The sequence below is a fragment of the Lissotriton helveticus genome, chromosome 6 (assembly GCF_964261635.1).
Source record: "Lissotriton helveticus chromosome 6, aLisHel1.1, whole genome shotgun sequence".
NCBI classification, from domain to species: Eukaryota; Metazoa; Chordata; class Amphibia; order Caudata; family Salamandridae; genus Lissotriton; species Lissotriton helveticus.
Genome location: NC_136067.1, coordinates 1,892,166,250 through 1,892,188,657, shown reverse-complemented (window position 1 = coordinate 1,892,188,657; position 22,408 = coordinate 1,892,166,250).

The window sequence follows — 22,408 nt, the reverse complement described above, 5'->3', positions numbered from 1 at the left end:
GCTGCCCCCCCCTCATTTCTATTAGGAGTACTCTCTCTTTGCAGATAGTGAAAGGTAGTTAACGCAGGCCTTTGCCCCCGTTGTAATACGTCGTGCCTGCTTCTCTCTCCATTTGATTGATTGTTATCCAAGCATTTACTGTTTTAGAATTGGTTCTCTTTGGTTCATTCTCTATTTACAAACAAACACAGAGTCGCAATACTCTGTTTAGTCTTTGCAGATAACGAAAAATCGTGTAAAAAAACAAAAGGAATCGAGCAAAATCAGTAGGCCACTAATGGGATCTCTTTTTGACCTCGCTAAAATAGAAACATTAAGAACAACCCCTCATGACAAATACGAAACTAGTGAGATGAACTGAACTCCACACCATGATGGCTGCAATACAGCTCGGCTCCGCCACCCACCCCGCCCAAAATAACGATAAAGAGCGGCTGCCATGATTGCTCGCGGAATGGCCGCGACGGAGCTACGAAATGGTGGTGCTCTCATGCTAACGCCAGCTTCAGTCTGAAACATCCAGAAACACTGTAGACTACCAATTCGATCAGTTCCGGTAGCGCCCCAATGTAACCCGGTAGAGAAGAACTAGCCCTCCCCTCTTTGACTGATGGTTCTTGTTGCCTGTCCCTTCTGTTGTCATTTAACAGAACTATTTAGCCTGCTGAAAGGGGTTGTGTTCCGACCGCTGGTTGGTGGAGACATTTTGACTATATTCTGGACCTGCGTTGTCGCGTAATGCGTCATATGACGCGCCGCGTTAGCGCATCCGGAAGTCATCCGGGGCGCGACGCGCAGCGCGTAACGTAAGCATAACAGGTCATGTGACTTGTTAATAAAACTTTTCATTGGTTCATTTTACTTTTCTTATTCTAATGATGAAAGGCTTGGTCATATGACCTAAAAATTACGCTTTTTATTACTTCCGAACATCATTTTTTCTTAAATATATGTTATAATGTTCCAGGCTAATGTACTTTCCCGGAAAATTTACAACTGTCCTGCAAGTAAAATATATTCTTTTTTCGAGAAAAAGGGCGTTTCTTCGTCCCATGACGGAGCCGTTGAGCAAAAGAGGGTCGACCTGCTGTCTTAGTCGCCGATACGCCTGAATATGAGATTCTTATCGATCACTTTATGTTGCAGGAGTAGAAAACACAACAGCCCTTGACCATTTATCTTTACTGCGTTCCTGCGTATTATACCTTTTACCCTTCATGTAATTGGTCTGCTTTATTTCACTTGCCTTTTAATGATTCTAAAACAGTGACTATTATTAAAAACTTTACCAATGTATATACTACTACCATGTTTTCTTTTAAAAACCTTTATTGTGAAAATTTCATTATACAAATACGAGCCTATAACCACGTGGGCCGGCCACGGAGCAAACTGTAATCGTATATGATGAGTAGACATTTACACTGTAGAGGAACGTAACGGGCGGGCCATTAGGTTGCAAGAACTAAGGTGTCTAACAGTTGCGGAATCGGTGGACGTACATTTTATAATTAAAATACGACAGGGCCAGTTACAATAAAATTATCTAGATATACATTTGCGGGCAAGTACCATGCGTGACGTTAATTCGAACTTTCAATAGTACAGTAATCAATAACACATCAGAACTTAATATCAATAGGGATGTCGAAATACTCAATCAATTCTCGTCCCCGCCCGCCATGTGCTTCAAAACTGCATACGTATCTCGTGATTTCAAGGTTCTGCAACCAGTACACAACAAGGAGTTACGAGTCCCATTTATTCCGGCGCCATTTTGGGCGAGGACGGGCAGGTCCAGGATATAGTCAAAATGTCTCTAGCAACCATCGACTATGATGATGTTCATATGCTGTATTTATAGAGTAACACTCATCTGTCCACATCAAATTAATTTGCCACAATCTAAACATGTCATTTTAATCTTTCCAAAGTTCTTCTAAATATTTGGGACCGTTTCCCTTGCCTCTGATGCTGTCAGTGCCACTTCTTTGATGAATGTACTGGCAGGTCGGGGGTTCTCCTCCAAATCTCTCTTTTATGCAGCACTATAATTAATTGGTGCCACCTCTCCATATGACGATGCATGGTATAGTTACCATAACTATATTTTTTTTCGGTTCCTCTGGAGAGTACATCGTGGCAGATGAAGCGTATAACGTACCGGGCATTTACCTTTTTTTGCATGTAGAGGAAAGGAAAAAAAAATCGAGCGTCCGAGTTCTAAGGTGTCCCAGGGCCATTTTAGTGGACCAGGCCCAAATCCAAAGAACAGGCCGCCATTTTGAGAGTCCTGTTGCAGCCGCCTGTCGCTGTAGCATCAAGAGCGGCCAAAACTCAGCTGAATGGCAACTGAAACGGTAAAGGGGCGCCCCACTACAGCAGACGAGCCTCCACCTAGGAAGGCCCGTTCACGCCACCTCCCCCCCCCCCCTTCGGGCACCCCACGCCGTTATTCGGAGCAGTATTGTAGGATGGCCACACCAGTGCAGCAACTTGCTAGACACCACCTCGGTGGTAACCGAATCTCAGCGCCTTGTGGTGTCTTCTATTCAGAAAACATTGTTGTGCTGCCTTCGACCTATTCGCCGCAAGTGCGCACGCAACTCAGCTGCATAGCTTGCTAGACACCACCTCGGTGCTAACCGAATCTCAGCGCCTTGTGGTGTCTTCTATTCCAAAAATATTGTTGCGCTGCCTTTGGCCCCATTCGCACATCGGTCCGCTACTGCCGCCATCTCACAGGCCAACGGGGCGCCCCACGCCGACTTTCAGCATTGTAGGATGGCCACACCAGTGCACCTTACTAGACACCACCTCGGTGCCATCCGGATCTTGGCATCTCAGCGCCTTGTGGTGTCTTCTATTCAGAAAATATTGTTGCGCTGCCTTTGGCCCCATTCGCACATCGGTCCGCTACTGACGCCATCTCACAGGCTAATGGGGCGCCCCACGCCGAGTTTCAGCATTGTAGGATGGCCACACCAGTACAGCAACTTGCTAGACATCACCTCGGTGCCATCCGGATCTTGGCATCTCAGCGCCTTGTGGTGTCTTCTAGTCAGAAAATATTGTTGCGCTGCCTTTGGCCCCATTCGCACATCGGTCCGCTACTGACACCATCTCACAGGCCAACAGGGCGCCCCACGCCGACTTTTACCATTGTAGGATGGCCACACCAGTGCCACAACTTGCTAGACACCACCTCGGTGCCATCCGGATCTTGGCATCTCAGCGCCTTGTGGTGTCTTCTATTCCGAAAATATTGTTGCGCTGCCTTTGGACCCATTCGCACATCGGTCCGCTACTGACGCCATCTCACAGGCCAACGGGGCGCCCCACGCCGACTTTCAACATTGTAGGATGGCCACACCAGTGCGGCAACTTACTAGACACCACCTCGGTGCCATCCGGATCTTGGCGCGTTGTGCTGCCTTCGGCCTATTCGCACATCGGTCCGCTACTGACGCGAACTCACAGGCCAACGGGGCGCCCCACGCCGACTTTCAGCATTGTAGGATGGCCACACCAGTGCTGCAACTTGCTGGACACCACCTCGGTGCCATCCGGATCTTGGCGCGTTGTGTTGCCTTCGGCCTATTCGCACATCGGTCCGCTACTGACGCCGCCTCACGTGCCAACGTATTTTCTCCGCATTTTATACCCTATGCCGCATAACAGGTCATGTGACTTGTTTATAAAACTTTTCATTGGTTCATTTTACTTTTGGTTTCCTAATGATGGAAGGCTTGATCATATGACCTAAAAATAACACTTTTCATTGGATGAAAACTTTTTTTTTTCCCAAACGATGAAAGCCCCACCTTGTTTCTGGATGTTTCACACTGAAGCTGGCGTCACCATGAAAGCACCACCATCTCGTGGCTCCGTTGTGGTCATTCCGCGAGCAATCATGGCAGCCGCTCCCCACCAGAAGCCTGCAGGAGTCGGGGGCCCCCAAAACTTTTGTTGAATCCTCAAGGCGGAGGGGACGCTTTCGAGAATGGGGTCCAAGACCTAGCAGACAAGCGTCCGATTTCCAAGGTGTCCCAGGGCCATTTCAGTGGACCAGGCCCAAAAAGAAAAGAGCCTGCCGCCATTTTGAGAGTCCTGTGGCAGCCGCCTATCGCTGCACCGCAAGAGTGGGCGCAACTCAGCTGAATTGCGGCTTTTGACACAGTGGACCAAAAGCGGACGGAATGGCAACTGAAACGGTAAAGGGGCGCCCCACTACAACAGACGAGACTCCACCTGGAGAGGCCCGTTCACGCCGCCTCCCCCCCCCCCCCGGGGCGCCCCACGCCGTTATTCGGAGCAGCATTGTAGGATACCAAAACCAGTGCGGCAACTTACTGGACATCACCTTGGTGCCATCGTTCTGCTGCCTTGGAACTATTCGCACAACAGTTTGCTACTGATGACCCACCCCCCGCGACGCCCCACGCCGGATGCCGAAATCAGTGCGGCACCCAGGCAACATCACCTGGGTGCCGTCCAGAAATCTGGACGTTGTGCTGCGTTGGGACTATTCGCACAGCCGACCGCTACTTCGTTGTTTTTCCCTAAAAATGTTTATATGTTTTTACTGTTTTTGTTTTGTTGTATATATTTATAAGTTATTAAAGTTTTATAATCTTACTACTTTGTTGGAGTGCTATATATTTTTAATGTGACACATAATTGTAAAAACTTTGATGTACAAAGAGTCATCCCTGGAATCTTCCGCTTCAGGCTCGGTCCCCTCCCCAATCACAATACAGGATGGTTTTCAGATAGTAGGAACGCGTGTGCTGTGACGGATCTCATCGAGTGTGGGCCTTGATCTACTATAACTCCTTTGAAGAGGGGTGATTCTTTACAGCTGGGGCCATAAACTACATCTGCAGGGCTAGCTGATAGCCTAGGACCGGCCTGGACAATCGGACACAGAGGAAAAGGAGTGTCAGAGGGTGCGGTAGTGAATAGGGCGAAAGGGAGGTGTCGGGCAGGCACAGGGTGTGATTCTCAGGGAAGAGCAGCGCAGATGGGGGGAGGTTTATTACCCATGCATAAGACAGAGAACGAGGGTGACCAGTGCCTGGGGGAGATGCTTGCGAGGGTGGGGAGCCATGCTAAGGATCGACAGCGTGCAGAGAGTGGGTCTGGTCAAGGCATCTAAAATGACTGCCGTGCACGACAAAAGTGTGGCATTTGAAAAAAGGCAAGATGGCGCAGACAATGTTTTTCAACACTTCCTGATTTCCTTCGAATCGAACGTTAACAGACGTTGGGGCATATTACCAAAGTTAAGTGATATTTATCCCTAACGATGCTTAGCAACGAATTTTTTACCGCTAAGCATCGTCAGAAATTATCGCAGATAAACCTTGCTATTATCAAGGTTTATCGCAAATGCCATAAAAAACGACCGCAATGCATTAATATCGCTGAAAACTCAGCGATATTCATGCATTACCGAGCTAATGCTCTTAGCCATGTTATCCACCTCCCATTGGATAACATGGCTAAGAACTGCTCAGGGCAGGTGGTAGCTTTTGGAGATATTCGCGCTTAGCGCGAATATCTCCAAAAGTTGGTAATAGGAGATCGCGATGTTAGCGACTGTTTCCAGTCGCTAACATCTTGGCATGCCCACTTTGCATGTCATTAGTGATAAATATCACTGACATGCAAAGTGGGGCCCAAGATGGTCGCTATCTCCTACTAGCGGTCGCTAACTGGTGTTAGCAACAGCTAGGTAATACAGAGATAATTTTATCTCCGCGAAGCGGAGCGCTGTTACAGATATATATCTTTTTTTGAACGTTAATTTCTCAAAATCCACTGAAGCACATATATTGAGACCTAGCAAAGGCACATCGAGCTACCAGTCCCTACAATTTTGCCAAGTTTCGTGCAAATCCATTCAGCCGTTCGATTATTATTATTATTTATTTTTTTTTTTGCCCCGCGGGGCCCTTTTAAAACCTCCACATCAAACCTAGGGGGTCAGGGAGGATCTACTATGCCCCCTTATGGTCATTTGCCCCTTCGCTTTGGCCTCCTCTTGTCTCTCGATCCTACCGAGGAACAAGATGGTGGCCGCTACGGACTGTTTGGAATGTTTACAGATGCCGGAGAACCAATCAGCTTCGCAAAGCTCCGTTACGCGAAAAGTACGCGAAGCGGAGCGCTGTTACAGATATATATCTTTTTTTGAACGTTAATTTCTCAAAATCCACTGGAGCACATATATTGAGACCTAGCAAAGGCACATCGGGCTACCAGTCCCTACAATTTTGCCAAGTTTCGTGCAAATCCATTCAGCCGTTCGATTATTATTATTTATTTTTTTTTTGCCCCGCGGGGCCCTTTTAAAACCTCCACATCAAACCTAGAGGGTCAGGGAGGATCTACTATGCCCCCTTATGGTCATTTGCCCCTTCGCTTTGGCCTCCTCTTGTCTCTCGATCCTACCGAGAGACAAGATTGCGGCCGCTACGGACTGTTTGGAATGTTTACAGACGCCGGAGAACCAATCAGCTTCGCTTCACAAAGCTCCGTAACGCGTAAAGTCCGCGAACCGGAGCGCTGCCTGGTCCGCTGTTACAGATATATATCTTTTTTTGAACGTTAATTTCTCAAAATCCACTGGAGCACATATATTGAGACCTAGCAAAGGCACATCGGGCTACCAGTCCCTACAATTTTGCCAAGTTTCGTGCAAATCCATTCAGCCGTTCGGGCTAAAAGTGAGGCCAACCGCCCTATGGAAAACTCAATGTTAAAAACACGTTTTGGGACCCCCCTTTTTTCTCGGCCCCCCCTTGACGAACCCCCCCCCAAAATTTTCAGGGGCTGCTCAGAAACAAAATGTTCCATTTTCCTGAAAATTTCAGCCAATTCCGTCCACAAACGCCAAAGTTATTAGACATAGAATTTTCAAAAATCCCATAGAGAAAAAATCCTAACTATATATACCTACTGGCGACCGCCAGTAGGTAATATATATATATATATATAAAAATTACATTGGTAAGCCTTCTTATCAAATGTTTGCCAGTGGTTTCAAAGAGGTCCCAACTGTGAATTATTTCCCATAATTCACTGTGCTGAACTCATTTATCGTATATTTAGCAGACCTAAACAAATACAAAAATGTAATGAATGTTAACATTGCATTTTGTCTTTCTTTCCACGTTGGTATAAAAATGCTTTCCTAATGACAGTGCTCCTTTTAGACCATTGATCAGTGCACCTGACAAGGTGACCTTTGCAGGCCCCAACCTTGATACATGCATTTATCAATAAATCTTCATCAGTGTGTAAAAATAAACATTAAAAGCACAGAACCCTGTCAGCAAAACAGTACACTGTACCACTTTGCACTTTGCTTTCTTTCTTTACAAATAACTTGTTAAACCTCCTCTATAGTGTCTAAGCACTACAAAGAAAAGCATATTTTAGAATACATGTTTTTAATTTCCTTACAATGTTATTTGCATTTATATTTTGACTTATAATTATGCACATCATAATTATGCACATTGTTGCATAAAACACATATTAAATATTAGCACATTATCCCTGACAAAAACACCTATTTCTCAAAAAATTAACAGGAATATCTGCAATCTCAGTCAAATAATAAATACTCGATGCCCAAATACTCCAAATGTTTCTAAAGAGAACTAAAATCAATACAAAAAAAATTTGCAGCAGCCTTTTTCATATGTATAAATGCCAAATTACGATTGGGTTAGTTGGTACCAAATCGAAATTTGGTTTAGCGATTCGGTATTTGGAAGGAGCAAGTTAAGGGCGTCCCTTCCAAGTACTGAATTTCAGTGCTATGTCTGATTGTTTTACGACCAAGTTTCAGTGGCAAAACATTCATTTTTTACCGATAGTGGTAGGTATTCACAATTAGAAGGGGTTCCCCATGGGACCCCTTCCCCTTTGAGAATGTAAAACAAAATATATTATAAGAGCAGGCAGTGGTCCCCCAGACCACGGCCTACTTTAAAAAAAAAAGAAACTTTACATTTTAATTTTTTCTTTTTAAACGCATCCCGTTTTCCTTTAAGGAAAACAGGCTGCATTTAAAAAAAAGTTTTCTTTATTAAAAAGCAATCACAGACATGGTGGTCTGCTGAACCCTGCAGGCCACCATCCCTGTGATGGCTATCAGCCTGAATGGGTCGGGGCGTGGCCTGACGCCGAGCATGGCGGATGTGAGTTGAGAGAGCTCCATTGGCCGCCCGGACATTTAACTAATTATCCTGCGGGGCCGTGAGCCTCGATGTCCCTACACGACATGGATGCCTGACGGAGGTCCCCGTACACACAAATGAGGGCAGTGGAAACCGTATTGACGCTCCCGGACCTATGATCTCCTGGGTGAGCGGAGCGGCCTACGCAGCGGACGAAAGCAGCGGCCTAGAGTGACGGAGATACCTGGTGGGCGGACCCATGATGAACCGGGTCTGAGATCGCCGGAGACTTAGTGCTTGCCGGAAGCTCGGTGAAAAGCCTGGTGAAGATCGGAGCCACCGTAGTCTCACCCGAGTGCTGTACGGCATCAGATTTGCGAGGTCCTGTAGCCCTGAATGGCCCCTGCACTTAGGGAGTAAGCGGGGCAAAGACCCGTCGGCTTTGCGGCCCTGGAGGCGGAGTGAACACCGGCCGCTGGAGTGCTCCTCTGGCTCCCCGCTGGAGGTACGCCTCCCTTCCTTCCCTACAGCCTGTGAGGAGGAGGAAACGGACACCTAACCCTATCGGCCCCTACGAGACGTGGCATGCTGGTGGTGAGTGCCCCCGGGGTCAGCGGACGAGAGGAGCATTGTGGTATCCTTCGTGTGGCATGCAGCACTGATTCACTGATGGAGGAGGCTGACTGGGGCATATTGGAAGGGAGCGTGGGTCTGCTAGCCAGGGAGCGTGCCGACCCCTTGATGGTGCTGCCTGCTGTGTGATAACTCCTGCCGTGACTGGAGAAGCTGGGTGATATCCTCCTGTTGCAGCGCACTACTAGGATTTGCTTGGATTGCCCTGGAGGACCCTATTAACACATCTCGTAGCACCTGGAGGAGACAGAGGACCAATTCCTTAATATCAGCTGGATAGGGGTAGGGCAGCGAGACTTTGGTGTGGTCTGGCTGAGTACTGGACTATAGATCCTGTTATCATCCCGAGCACAGGACGAGGCGCTGACTTGCTGCTCTCTGAACCCGATTAAGCGCGCTGGACTCTGGCTGAAGTGTCCGCGGGTACGATACTACTACAGCTGATCGGACTGGTGCGGCGGCGCGGGGTGAACCTTTTGGGTGACATGGGGCGCCCAAGAGCCAAACCGGCGGATGCCGCTTCAGGAAACACCACGCAGTCTACTGACTCGGAGGACCCACTGGGCTCACTGGGAAGCGACGTTATCCCGCCCACAGGCCTGGACCCGCAAGACGCCAAACTGGACTTAATACTGCACGAAATCAAAGCCTCTCGTGAAGCGTTGGAATCACGCATGGATGCTATGTCCACGGGAATGAGCCTCCTGAAGGCCGACCACAATAAACTGGCAGAGAAAGTAGCGGCTCATAAACTGGCACTGGATGACTTAGTCCCGCAGCAGACGGAGCACTCTAGGCGCCTGGAGGAACTAACGCGTCAGATCAAGGGGCTGCAGGAGAGAGCGGATGATGCAGAGGCGAGGGCCCGGCGCAATAATGTGCGTATTTTGGGCATTCCGGAGCGCAGCGAGGGATCCAACCCTACGCAATTTGTGGAGGATTGGCTCAGAAATATGGTCCCCCCTGGAGCCCCCACACCTCTATACAGTGTGGAACGGGCCCACCGGGTGCCCTCGAGGCTACCCCGACCGGGTGAGCCCCCCCACCCCTTGATCGCAAGACTCCTAAACTATAAAGATCGAGATGCGATCCTTACGGCCGCTAGGGACAAAGCGCCGGTGATATATGAAAACAGGACAGTGTCACTATACCCTGATTTTACACCTACAGTCCAGCGAACTAGAGCAACATTCTTGGGGGTCAAACGCCGCCTCAGAGACCGCAATATTAAATACGCCCTCCTATTCCCGGCGAGGTTGAAGATTATGTATGAACAGAACTCTTATTTCTTTGACTCTACGGAAGAGGCGTCAGAATGGGTGGAGGTTACCCTTACGCCCACCGCGTCGCAAACCCTCTTGGCTTCCCCACGTTCGCCCCGCTCTGCCACGGCGGAGGGACCGGATCGACCCCAACAGGAAAGTACGTTGAAAGACGCAACGCCAATACTTGCACCAACGCCGGAACTACTGACGGCTGGGAAGGAAAACGCCATCCTTACAGCGGCAGCCCTAGCGGCCCATGATGCGAGGAGCTGTACTCATGTGACGCAATCACCAAGTGATCGAACTGCATCTTCTGCATCGGGTGATAGTCAGCTGCTGTTCCCGACTATTACTGCCCAGATGGCGAATGACTTCTGATTTTTGCTGTGGGACTAGCCCAGGTGGTATTGTATAATATGGGACACGCTGATACTGAACACTATAGGGGCGTCCGACCCCTGGAATGTTACTGTTTATCGGGCACCTTTTGCTAATCAGTCTTAGCAATATACGGGGGGCGTGGCTTGGACGCCGACCGGGATGGCTGTGTGAGCGAGCTGCTCTGCGCCTGATCCTGCTATTTATCCTGTAAACCCTGCCTTCGGGGCTCCCAACTAGTGCGAACTGCTGTGTGAAGTGCGGCTGCTGCAGTGAGGGGAGCTTACGCCGACAGAAAATTGGAAACGGAGCGGAGGCCCGGCTCCGGAGCTCGGAGAAACCGAGAGACGGCCACAGAAAATGGCGGCACGGAGAACTGATCGGCTTGCCCGCGGAGCGGCTTGAGCCCGATCTGAACCAGGACGACGGCCTCGTACAGCGAGCAGGCCGGGGTTTGGCGGCTGGAGAGACCGGAGAGGTGCTGAGGAGGTGTGAAAGGAGTTCCAGGCGAGGACGCGGCGAAGGGAGTGCTCATCTCCTCGCTCCCCAAAATGGCGGCCGCGTGAGTAGCATTCTGCTCTCGTGGAGCGACGCCTTTGTTGGACAACTACTGGGTCCTCGGGGGAGCCAGTGCGAGGGCTGCAGAACACGGCCTGTGAGTTCCTGAGTGGCAGCGGGAGTGGACCCGGATCTTCGGGGGGCCCGGTGGTGACTAAGAGCCCTGACCTGGTGGAAGCTGATTAGCCCCATACCAAGCGGGGTGCCCCGTGTGGGTAGAACGACCTCGATACGGGGATTGGCGCTGCACAGAACGCCTTGCGCAGAGAGGAGCCCCTGAACAGCTGCCACAGTCAGCTCTGGAGGACGCCCACCGGCGCTATCCAGGCTGCACTGCTGACTCATTGAGATTGATCTACGCTATCTCAGACCCGGCGGTGGAGGTGCAGGAGGACTACTTGACTAACGGCCATACCTATGCGCAGGGGACCAGGAGCCAAGATAGAACTGGGGGAGCTGGCTACAGGCCGTGAGGGGGTGAAAGCTCTTTGAGCTGTGCGGACGACGACATTGGAATACGGGGTCCCGTATCCAGGGACCCCTTAGAGTGGCACAGGGACGCGCCTGAGGAAACGGAGATGGCGGCAATCGGTGGCGCCTCGGAGGTGCAGCTTGGCCATGATGTTATGACCTCCTCAATCCAAGATGGCGGAACCCATGCCCCATCGGATGCGTCGGCACAAGAACAAAGGCTGAACCTGCGACTAGACGGCATACTGGAAGCGATAACCGCGACGAAGGAATCGCTGCATCATGATATAGCGCAGGTTGCCACGGGGCTGGGTCTCTTGAAGGCGGATCACGCCAAGCTTTCAGACAGAGTAAAGGACAATGAATCTCTGCTTCGAGACCTGAAACTGGCGGTGGTGACTGTGGAGCGCAAACTGGCTGATGTCCTGGGTCAGTTGGCTACGCTGGAACGGCGAGCTGAAGATGCTGAAGGCCGCAATCGGAGGAACAACGTAAGGGTGGTGGGCCTTCCGGAAAAAATCGAAGGGAACGACGCTAGGTCCTACATAGAGAACTGGTTCCGGACGGTGGTGGCACCAGAGGGTCTGTCTCCATTTTTCTCCCTAGAGCGAGCACACAGAGTGCCAGCCCGCCCACCTCAGTCGGGCCGGCCACCGAGGCCGATGGTGGTGAAACTGTTGCATTACAAGGATCGTGATCTGCTGATTCAAAGGGCAAGCTCACAGGGCCCCTTTCAGGTGGACAATAACAACGTTACTATTTTTCCGGATTATACGCAGGACGTCCAAAAACAAAGAGCTTCTTTTTTGTCAGTTAAAAAAGAACTGAGGGACGAGGGGATTCAGTATTCTTTGCTTTTCCCTGCCAAATTAAGGGTGATCGTGGATGAGAACACGCACTTCTTTCAAACTCCGGACGAGGCATGGTCATGGCTTGAATTATACCGGGCAGGAACTGATCGCTCGTACAAAGGCGATAGGGGTAGGCAAAAGTCGGGCCCGATACGGAAATCACAGCGCATTCGTAAACGACATCAACTCGAAAAAGCCATGAGAGATGCCAAAATGGCGGCTGACAAGAAAGGGGCCTTGGCCGCAACGGCGATTATAACGGGATCGCAGCCGGAGAAGACATCGGGGGGATTGGACTCCGAGGAGGTGGGTGAGAAATCCAGAGGAGACGAATCGGACACTGGGAGTGTGAAGGGTCCAGCGGTCACCCCACAGACTTCAGATGGGCTGTTCAACGAGTGACATATCAGAGGACTGTTTGATACTGAGTTCCATGTTGGGAAGGACTATCCACATGTCCGTTGGACTCGTAGGTATGGAGTTGTGACTGCAGTAAGGGATCTGGGGCGCGGGGTGGGGGCTCTGCCCATCTTAGGTCGGCGCTCATTCACCCCCTTGTGGCCCTTAAGGCCTTCTGTGGTAACGACCACAGATTAGTGTTATGTGTGTTGTGCTGACGGTTTGGAACAGGGCTGAAGCTGGGTTATTAGGTCCTGTCCTGGGGAGAGGGGTTTTGGGAGTTTTGCGGGGTGTTTTGCAGGGGGGGTACAGCTGCTGCGATGTGGGAGCCTACTGTTTATCATTGATATTGTGCATACACGAATCTAATGGGGACGTTTCCTGATTTAAAATGCATCACATGGAATGTCCGTGGTCTTAGAACGATGGAAAGACGTCGCAAGGTCCATGCCTATTTGGTGCGACAGGGCATCCAGATAGCAATGCTGCAGGAAACTCATCTGACCGAGAAAGAATGCACTGCACTGCAGAGGAGATGGCGTGGTCAGGTGTTTGGCACCAAATACTCAGCATTTGCCAGGGGAGTGCTGATATGGATAAGGGCGGGGATACCATTCCAGATCATGAACCAGCGGGTGGACCCGGAGGGTAGATATGTGGCGATAGAAGGGAGGCTATATGGTAGGGAGGTGGTTATCTGTAGTATCTATGCCCCTAACACGGATCAGGCCCGATTTTTTGATAGTTTAACGGGATCGCTAGCCGATTTCCTGGCAGGCCCAGTCATATTAGGAGGGGACTTTAATTCGATCACCGATGTGCTGCTGGATAGATCGCACCCACCCCTGTCCGATTCCCCAGTACGCAGACTAGCCGCGCACAGAAAGGACTGGCAGGATAGATGGGAACTGACAGATGTGTGGAGGAAACAGCACCCTTCGGTTAGGGACTATTCTTTCTTCTCAGCAATACACGCACTGCATGTTAGATTGGATTCAGTGTTATGTAGTGGACCTGTAGCGGCTGCAATGACTCACACAGAATATCTGGCTAGGACCATATCGGATCATAATCCCTTATTGATGGCAGTGCGTTGGCAGCAGGCGAGATCAGCGGTTCCCACATGGCGGCTGCGGCCTGATACGCTCGAGTGTTACTTTGAGCTGAACGAGGGCTCGGCCTCCACGAGATCATTAGAGTGGGATGCGATGAAAGTGGTGGTGAGAGGTGTGTGCATGGGCAAATTCTCGAATGTGAGGACAACAGTTTTGAATGACCTGACGAAAGCGGAAGAGGTGTTGAGGGGTTTGGAACTGCGGAGACCAGAACATCCAGAATTACAGGAGCGCTTGCTAGTGGCTAAGGAGTTGGTGGCGGCTGAAACTGAGAGGCTGCGGTGCTATGATTACAAGTTGTATACCGTTAAGGTGCATGCGGAGCGGGACAAAGTAGGAACGCTCCTGGCCAAACTTGCTGACCCGGAGCCTAGAGGTTGCCCAATCATGAGCATACGAACGGAACAAGGGGACATAGTATACTCGCAGCTGGCGGTTTTAGCGCGCTTTCAATCCTACTACACAAAACTATATGAATGCCAGCTGGAGGCGGGGATCTCAGAGATAGATGATTATTTGGAATTGGTCCCGCTACCAGCACTAGATAGCGAGGCTGCGACAGATCTGGGAGGGCCGGTAACGGTTGCTGAAATTAGGGTAGCTATCAAACAAATGGCCAGGAATAAAACTCCAGGAGTGGATGGCTTGCCAATTGAGTTCTATGCCAAGTTTATTGACCTGTTAGCACCCAGACTGCTGGTAGTGTACTCGGAGGCCGCGGTGCTGGGACACTTGCCTGACACGATGAGGGAGGCGCTAGTGGTGCCGCTGCTTAAACCAGGCAGGGATGCACTGGATGTCACTTCTTATCGTCCCCTGTCTATGCTGACGGTAGATTATAAGATCCTGAGCCGTATATTGGCCACCAGATTGCTACCGCACATGACCACACTGATACACAGAGACCAGGCGGGCTTTATCCCGACCAGGAATACGTCAATGAATGTACGCCGCCTGGTTCGGATTTTAGACGCATCGGGAGCATCCCCTCATGGCCCCGCGGTATTGTCAGTCGACATTGAAAAGGCTTTTGACAGCCTTGAATGGGGATACCTAGATGCAGTGCTGGCAAAACTGGGGGTAGGTGACGGCTTCAGGAGGTGGACGGGAGTTCTTTACTCGTCGGCTACGGCTAGGGTACGATTGGGGCCGCTTATATCTGCAGCTTAACCTGTATGCAGGGGGACGCGGCAGGGTTGCTCGCTGTCCCCCTTGCTGTTTGCGTTAGCGATGGAACCGCTGGCAGCACGAGCAAGGTCGGGGGTCATGTATGAGGGATTTACGCTGGGAGTAGAGTCACATTATATTTCACTCTATGCGGATGATCTATTACTGTACCTGGCAGACACCGACCTAGCTCTGGAGGGAGCGGGAGGGATGCTGGCTGGATTTGGGCGGTTGTCGGGCCTTAGGGTGAACTGGGCCAAGACCTGTGTGTTCCCGCTCCGGGTGGGTACACCGTGCCCCCCACTCGCGGGGGAGATGAGATGGGAACCCTCCTGTTTCACTTACCTGGGAGTCCGCATTTATCATGAGGCTGAGGACCTGCTGGAAGGCAACATTGGACGTTGCGCGCGCGCACTGAAGGGTAGCATGGCCTTTTGGGCCTCCCTCCCTCTATCGGTGATGGGACGAGTGGCGTTGCTGAAGATGGTGGCGCTCCCGCGGCTGCTTTACTATTTCAGGACTCTACCGATTTGGATCCTGCAGCGGGTCTTCAGGGAACTGAGGATGCTGGTTACTGGCTTCCTTTGGGGTCACGGGAGGCGCAGGGTAGCATTAGATACACTGACTAGGCCCAAGCTAGAGGGGGGAATAGCGGTCCCTGATTTTGAATTGTACTACCTGGCAGCGCAACTACAGATTTTGACACAACACGTCGCCAGGGAATTCAGAGGGCCAGAGCGCGACCGTGGGCTTGGTATCCAGAGGCATGTCTTGTCATACATAATCATGCAACAGAAACTAGATATGAGGGCCCTCACGATGGAGGAACGCACGCTCAAATTATGTTGGCAGAGGAGTCTGAAGAGAGCGAAACGAACCAGACCGTATGCACCGGAAATACCGTTGGGGATGCTGACGGCACTACCGCACGGCGGCGACTGGTCCCAGCTACTAGAATGGGAGGAGCTGGGTGTGCAGATGGTGGGGGACCTATACCTGGATGGGGTGTTGGTCCCATTCCAGACGTTGCAGGAACAGTTTGGCCTTCCGGACGGATCTTTTCTGCTGCACGCGGCAGTGATTGCAGCGATGCAGAAACACTGGAGGGAGGGTTTGGCCGAACCGGCGGTGACAATGGCATGCCAATATGTGGTGATGGCGGCGGGCACGATCAAAGCGGTGACTTGCCTCCACGCCAGAATGTTGAATGAGGGACTGGAACCACTCTCAGCACTAAGAACGAAATGGGAAAGTAGCATAGGCAAGCCCATACCGGAAGCGGCCTGGAGTCAGATTTTAGGTCGCACCTGGAAGAGTACGGGGAACGCTCGTTTCCAGCAGGTGCATTTTTTCATCATCCATAGGGCCTACTTGACCCCGGAGAGGATTAACAGATATTTTCGGGTACGTGATGCAATGTGCCCGAGATGCCTGATGCCTGCAGCTGATTTGGATCATCTTTTATGGGCGTGTCCGAAACTGGGTACGTACTGGCCGGAAGTGGGAGACATCCTGAACAGGGTCACAGATAGGGAAGTGGACTTTGACGTGGCGGCATGCCTGCTGCTCTGGTTCCCCCATACTAAACGAACGAAAGTAACTAGTAAATTCATTGACCTTGGACTCATGCTGGCTCAGAGGGAGATAACGTGGCACTGGAAATCTAAGGAGGGTCCATCAGTGAGGAGGTGGATAAATGAGTTGTTGAAGTGGTCCGGATGTGAGAGCGCTATCAGACTTCGACAGGCTACTAAGTCTGGTACCGAGAGAAGCTTGGATGTGGCGAGAGCTTGGGAAACAATGGTTCAGGCATTACGTGATTATGTGGTAGGAGCAGAGGACGAGGTGGTTTGAATGGACGGACGGCCATGATGCTTACACGACCGATAGCACATCCCGACAAGTAGCGTGCTCCAGGGCTGATATAGATTTCACGGGCCCGCATCAGCAGCAGTTGGAAGGGGGTGGGGGGAGGGACGAGACATGAGGGGTAGTTAGGCACCGCGACACAATCTGGGACGACACCACAGGTAGGGTGTGTAGTTAGATGGTACTATAGGAAGTCCTTGAGGCATGACTGCGACTAACTAGATAGAGGTCACAGTAGTACCCTGGTGAGGGACGCTTGAGGAATAAAGGACCGATAGCATAGGGAAAGATGAACACTATTGCCGTTGGCTACCACAAGACGTAAGTGTCAGTTTGTCGATGCAAGGGGGACGGGAGTTTGGGGCATAAAAGCAGATACTGAATGTTATCGTTAACCGACCGCCTTGAAAGGGTGGATAATGTAGCATCTTCATGCAGAGACCTTGTTGATGGTTCTGAAGCGCCGCCCTGCCTCCGGGATGTGGGCTAAATGGCTGTGTACGACTATCACATCAGCTATGTGTTACATGATGGGTTCAGTGCTCTGGTTAACTTATACTGAGGTCTGATTTCTAAATCTGCAATAAAAACAAATAAAAAAAAAAAAATCAGTCTTAGCAATATACCTGAATGTATAGGTGCAGGCACTTGAGATCCCCCCATGTGCGAATGCAGATTTGCGCTTAGTTTGAATAACCCCTGTTGGGTTGCTGAGTTTTGTTTGGTCCCTTCTAATTCTGGGGAGGGAACCTGGTATTGGGTAGTTCATGTGGTACACAGTGCTTTGCTTTGTAGAGACATTTCACGGTATGGCTTGAATGTAATTAGTGTGTGGTGCAGGAGATATTACTGTGATGTCGACCATGAACACCTCATCACTATTCCTAGAATGAAGAAGGTGCGTACGGGTGGACGACGCTTTTCTGTCAATACAGCCCGCCTTTGGAACTCCCTCCCTCTGGATCTCAGGACGGAACCAGACTATCTCTGATTCAGGAAGCGGTTAAAAACTCACCTGTTCCCCTGAGCCCTTCTCCCTTTTCTGTTCCTTTTCACTTCCCCTGTTACCCTCTAGCTTGTGAGGATCTTAGCGCTGGGATACTTACGGGTGACTACGCGCTTTACAAAACCCAATAATAATAATAACACTTATACTATGTGCACCTGGAACGTGCGAGGCCTAGGCTCAATACACAAGCATCATAGAGTACTAGCACAGCTGAACAGGCGCAGGGCCTCCATTGTGTATCTGCAAGAGACCCACCTTAACGCGGCTGAAGCATCCAAGCTCCATAAGAAATGGAAAGGTCAGATATTTGCTACCACATACTCTGCCTTTTCCTGAGGCGCAGCGATATGGCTGAGAGGTAATGTCCCCTTCAAGCTGCTAGAACAACGCATAGATAAAGCGGGTCGCTATGTGCGACTCCATGGGATACTGGATGGCATACAAGTAGTATTGGGATGTGTTTATGCCCCTAATACAGATCAGGCGCGTTTTTTAGAGACACTCAGTGGGGTTTTGGCGGATTGGTCCGGCTACTGCTGGCTATTAGGGGGAGACTACAATGCACTACACTACTACATTAGATGTATCATTAGAACGATCACATTCCCCCCCTACATGCAGCAGATAGTAGGAAACAGGCAGAAGCACTGGTGAATTGGACGGTGGGATGGGGGCTATGTGATGCCTGGAGAAGTAAGAACGAGGGGCACAGGGAATACACCTATTACTCACCCCCGCACAAACTGCACACTAGAATTGACCGGATCCTCTGCTCCAACACATTAGTGAACTCTGTCCTATCTGTGGCGCACATGGGGAAAACGCTGTCTGATCACAACCCTGTGGAGATGACAATACAGTGGGGGAAAATCCCGACCCCAATTCCGACATGGCGATTGCAGCCAGATGCGCTTGAAGATCCAGTCTTCAGATCGGCACATTCGGACGCGATTGTCACATACTTTGAGTGTAATTCGGGCATGGCGAGCACCCGACAGATCGAATGGGACGCGTTCAAGGTGACGCATCAGAAGGTATATTGACTCAAAGTGTCGAATTTTTTTATTTTTTTATTTCTGTATTTCTTTATTGTGTATAAAAAATATATATTTATATGGAGCATGGAATATACATGAGTGGAGAAAGAAAGTAGACAGAAGAGAAAAAGGAAAGGGAAAACGATCTAAAGAGAACTAAGCGAATTCTACCATTTTAAGTGCAGTATTGTGGATTTTTGTCATTTGTGGTTTTGTGTTAAATCTATATAAAAGATACTTATTTTTAATATACAACTTGTATGGTGTCCATCTATAGTGTTGTCACTTGATTACTGTATGTGTTCACAAATGCTTTACACACTGCCTCTGAGATAAGCTACCAAGGGGGTGAGCAGGGGTTATTTTAGGAGTGTGACCCCTTACCCTGACTTGAGGCAAGGGTCCCTATTTGTCACAAGTACCTACTGGTGCCAACTAGAGACCCCCAAATCTAACATGGTTCCAAGAGGATCTGGAGCTGAGCAGAGCCAGGCATCTGGCTCAAGTTTTCAGTGGCTTGCCCACCTGTAATACCATACAAGAGAGAGTCATGTTAGGAAGGTCAGAATCCATGCAAATATGATTTAAAACATTTGAGAGTGTGAGTCTGGAAGGGGAAAGATGGGTGTAAATGCAGAGAACAGTTGAAAAAAGAGGGTGAAGAGTGGTACACGGTAACATATGGAGGGGAGATGTGGATATAAGAGGGGCAGAACCAGCAAGAAAAGGCTCGGGGAAAGGGAGTAATGGAGGTAAAGGGGGCAAAACCAGCAAGAGGGATGAGGCAAGAGAAGTGAGAGGATGTGTGGGATTATGAGAGAAAAGGAGTAGAGCATTGAAGGGAAGATGGATGTGAGAATGGCAAGGAGAGAAGGAAATATGCTTGTGGTGATAAGTGAACAGGAGATAATGCAGAGGTAAAGTGGATATCAGGGAGCTGAAGCAGCAAGAGGAGGCAACAGGCTGGGCAAGAAACGTGGAGAAAGGTAGAGCATGGAGGGGTGAGGTGGATGTAAGTGAGCAGAATCAGCAAAATTATATATTTTTTCCAGAACATATTTGATTGAATTTCATGCCATTACATGGCCGGGGTGGGCCACATGTACAGATAAAAACATTAGCAATTAGCAATTAGCAGCATGGCATCAAATTCTTACAATTTAAAACCAGACAAAACAAAGAAAGGACTGTGATATAACTTGTCGTTGTGCTCCATACCCATGCAGTGCCCTGCACCCCCAACTAGCACTCCTTACAACTATCATGTATCCTGACCATAAGATCAGACCTCCTTGTCTATTGATTGAGTAAGCAACAGCTTGGGGACAAAGGTAAGACCAGTGTAGTCTGCCCATCGTTTCCATATTTTGAAATGTTTCTGGGAGCAACCTGTGGCTCGAAAAACTGGCATCTCCAGTTCCATGCAGAACTCCATATTCCCCTCTTCCATATGCCCATGAGGGGCGGTGTCTTTTGCCTTCCATGTCTCGCTTAGCAAGTGTGAGGGCCAGGAAGAGAAAATGGCGTTGGTATCTGTTCCCCCCTATCCCTTCTGTATTATAGAGTAAAGTCAGTCGAGGGGACCTAGGAAGAGCCCACCCTTCGACGTCAGTAAGGCAAGCCTGTACCCCCCTCCAAAATCTATTAGGGCCATACAGGTCCAAACAGTGTGTAGGAAGGTGCCATCCTCAGTACCACTGTGAACATAGCGAAGACTCCACTAACCCCGAGCTCCAAAACCTTTAGCATGTATAGTATGCCCTATGTAAGAACTTGAATTGAATCAACCGGAGGCCTGACGAAATTGCCACTCCCCTGGGAGATTCTGAGACCTCCGTCCAATCATCATTATCGATAGGATCTATGTCCAGCTGCCACTAAAAATACATTTGATCCAGTGTGTGCTGCTCAGTCAGTTAAGTTTTCAACCAAAGTTTGCAATTCCCTATCTCTTTTTTTCCTGTTAAAAAATGTTTTTAAAAATGTCTTCGTTTTGAGATGAATGTGTCATTAAAACAAAGAGTTGTGATCCTGAACCATCCTCAATGTGACTGCTGAATTTCAGCCTGCTATCTGTGCACTCTATTACTACTCTTGACCTTTCCATTAAATCTCATTCTCAGTGGGACCCTCTCCTGCACATGTCCTGACCAGAGATCTAGAGAGCATAGCTCCTGTCCTGAACCTCCTTTATAATAACTTGATTGCCTCCTTATACATTCCTACCAATGTAAAAACTAAACAAGCTCTGGTTGTTTCTCTGTACACAAAAATCCTTCAGCAGGCTCAAAATGTCTCTGCATCTTCTGATATCTCTTTCCTATCTTTTTTTCAAATATCCCACAATATTTTTCTGTAAAAGGAAAAAAAATAGGTATTTTGTAAGACATTGTCTTTGGGTCAGGGGCAAGAGTTGATTAATTGACAGCATCAGTGGAGGCTACTATTGCTTATGATTGCTATTTCAGAACCGACTATTTTATTTCATTTGGTTAAGAGTTACTCCTTTTAGAAACTTGTCTCGTCAATGGTGGCAATACTGAGCATTCAAAACATTACTCTAGGGAGTGACAAAGGTATTGGAAGTGAAATATAGTATGTCAATCGTACCCGATAAGCATCTTATCCAGCCAGCTTAGATATGTCTTTTAAAAGAGACTGATTTAGATGAGGTGGTAATGGAATGAAAAAACATAAAAGGTGTTCTGGGGCTAATAGTCCCTCGACACCCAACAAGCGTCTTACAATATCTCTGTGTGCAAGGTGTCCAGCAAAGTGATAATAGACAGTAGTCCACCTTACAAGACTTAAGTGCTGCGAGGCCCAAGGAAGGGTCTAGATTCAAGTAGGTAAAGCAAAAAATCCACATCTGACAGACACGCCTATGGCTGGGGCCACTTGGTGAGATGATTCTTTTTATGACTATGGATAAACTGGGCTCATTCCTTGGACTGGCTTGGCCATTGGTGCACAACCCAAAAGGATACTACAACCTTAGGGTTGGTGTGCATAGACTTAATCTGACCGCGCTAACATAGCCAGCCTGCTCACTGTCATATGAAGAATGACAATGGGCCAGCCTGGACAAGCACAGAATATTGTGGGCCTCTTCCCACAATAAATAATCCCAAACCCCAGGGAGTGACAGTGAGGCCTGGGGAAATGGCTGCTTTTTAGGACCATAGTTACGATTGGCCTCCTGTGGGAAGTGAGGAGAAGGGGAAGTGTACAAGATATGGGGGCTGCGGGGAAGAGGGGCAACTGAGAAGCAAGGGGGCATTCCATAGAGATCTTCACTGATCTTGCATTGGAGGTTAGAAGACCCGAAGCTTTTGGTCAGATACCTGGGGAGTGACTGGAGTGACTTGTGGATGTTGGAAATGGTCTTGAATTCAATCATGTCTTTAACCAAGATCCAAATGATTTACCTGAGGGCAGACGCAATTTCTTAAGCTAAATGAGTT